Source organism: Cervus canadensis, chromosome 27, assembly GCF_019320065.1.
Source record: "Cervus canadensis isolate Bull #8, Minnesota chromosome 27, ASM1932006v1, whole genome shotgun sequence".
NCBI classification, from domain to species: domain Eukaryota; kingdom Metazoa; phylum Chordata; class Mammalia; order Artiodactyla; family Cervidae; genus Cervus; species Cervus canadensis.
In genome coordinates, this window is record NC_057412.1 from 15,601,067 (window position 1) to 15,603,611 (window position 2,545).

General features: G+C 39.3%; 1 non-coding gene across 1 annotated transcript; it reads left to right on the top strand.

Moving 5' to 3' along the window:
* Positions 1-838: 838 nt before the first annotated feature.
* TRNAC-GCA lies at positions 839-911 on the top strand. Its single transcript has one exon. It is a non-coding gene; the product is annotated as a tRNA-Cys (tRNA).
* The last annotated feature ends 1,634 nt before the right edge of the window (positions 912-2,545 follow it).

The following is a 2,545-nucleotide window of genomic DNA, read 5'->3' on the forward strand; positions in this document are numbered from 1 at the left end:
CTTTATCCATTCCTCTGTTGATGGATATTTAGGTTACTTCCATGTACTGACTATTGTAAATAGTCCTGCAATGAACATTGGGTGCATGTATCTTTTCTACCTGTGGTTTTCAAATGAGCTTATCTACAAAACAGAAATAGTTACAGGTGTAGAAAACAAATGTATGGTTACCCAGGGAAAAAGGGGAGGGATAAATGGGGATATTGGGATTGACATACACGCTAATACATATCTGATCGATAGCTAACAAGGACCTACTGTATAGCACAGGGAATTAATTCTACTCAGAACTCTGTAATGGCCTATATGGGAAAATAATTTTTTTTAAGTAGATATATGTATATGTATAACTGATTCACTTTGCTGTACACTTAAAGCTAACACAACATTGTAGATCTATATATATATATATTTTTTTTTTTTTTTTCAGACTGTAGCATTAACGTTTATCTGAGTTTCCCACTTGCTGGACTGCCCTACTACCTGTTTCTGACTTAAAAATTCCACAAATACGTGAGCCATTTCCTTAAAATAAACTTCTTAGCACGTACTCACATGCATATGTATGTGTATGGGTGGGTATACATATGGGTATGTGTATGTATATAACCTTTTATTGATTATGTTTCTCTGGAGAGCCCTGACTGATATAATCATCTCTGCCTTTTGTTCGTCAGCTTTCCCTCTCTCATCCCCTCTTCTCCCCTCTCTTTCATTTTGTGCGTTGGTGCTTGTGATAGTGACAAGATCCTGGCCCTTCAGCTTATATGGAAAGGAATTCCTACAAATATGGAGAGTAATGAGACAAGTAAAGTATTTATTAGGAGGAAAAATGGCTTCCCTGATGGCTCAGATGGTAAAGCATCTGCCTGCAATGCGGGAGACCCAGGTTCGATCCCTGGGTCAGGAAGATCCCCTGGAGAAGGCAATGACAATGCACTCCAGTACTCTTTCCTGGAAAATCCCATGGATGGAGGAGCCTGGTGGGCTACAGCCCATGGTGTCACAAAGACTCGGACGTGACTGAATGACATTTCATTTTCACATGTGGCTAGACACACAGGTGGAATTGGAGCAAGAGTCTCGCCCTCATGGTGGTCTGAATTACTTTTATGGGCATTTCTTCTGGGTTTCCTTTAGCCAATCGTGTTGAATTGCCTGATTCAGAGTCCATATTTGGTTTATCTCAGCTTCCTCCCATGGGTACCTATACCTTTTAGCCAAGATAGATTCACCAAAGAGGCCTACGGGTAGTTGCTTCACTTGCTGTAGGGTGGTGCCCCTTCCCTTCTGACTTCCAGGGAGCCTTTCTGTGTGTGGCTAGTTGGGGAGTCTCCTGACTTTGAGAATGAGAAATGTGGTCTCTTACATCACAGACTTGATGGATATGAGTTTGAGTAAACTCCGGGAGTTGGTGATGGACAGGTTGGCCTGGCGAGCTGTGATTCATGGGGTTGCAAAGAGTCAGACACAACTGAGAGACTGTACTAAGTAACTAACCATTGATCTGGGCAGAGTCAGCCTCCTCTCTTGGTTGTCCTACTATTCTCATCTTAGGGTTTCAGTCCACAAGGAACAAATCTCCAACTGCTTTACCCTGGAGTGGGAGTGCCCATCTACCTCCTGCTTCAGGTCTACCTCAGAGACAGAGAAGGAATGTATCAATTATTGAGATGTAAGGATAGGAAAAATACCTTCTCTACAGTTATTCAAATAGGAGCAAAAGCTCATGGATTGAGTCCTGGGAAAAATTATGAATTTATTGTTGTCAATATTTGGCTGCTGCATTCCAAATTCATCTATTTTATCAATATTATAAACCTGTATTGTTCATACTATGAAGCATATTAAATATAAAATATTAATTAAAAACATGAACTTAAACTCATGTTTTATCCCAGGGAATACATGAGAAGACACTGGATCAGCATGGTTTTTAGTTCACAGACTTAGAGATTATAATGTTCCTTGAAGTTTCTAAGCGTTTGGAATCAGATTTAAGGCATAGCAATTCTTGAGGCCTTAACATTTATGGTTTCACCTTAGAAATGCAAACATAAAATTCTTTTATGCTTTTCAAATCCAGTCATGTATGTGATAGACAAAAACAGTTATTTTTTAGAAAACTCAGGTAAAAATGAAAAAAGATCTGATGTGTACCAATTTGCATTTCCATTAACAGTGTACAAGGATTTCCCTTTCTCCACATCCTTGTCAACATTTGTTATCCTTTGTCTTTTGATAATATCCTAACAGATGTGTAAGATATCTAATTGTGGTTGTGATTTGCATTTCCATCTTCATGCAGAAGCCCTATTGACTCAAGTTTTTATCCCCTGATCCATTGATCCATCTATGCTAGAGAACTGCATGAGGATATTTCACGGGCATCCCAAAATTAACATGTGTAAAACAAAACTGATATTCTTCTCTCCTCACTCCAGCTCATTCCAGAAAACTGATTCTGACTTCATATACGTATTTGATTTTAACCAACAGTACAGGACTTCCCTTGTGGATCAGATGGAAAAGAGCCTGCTTGCAA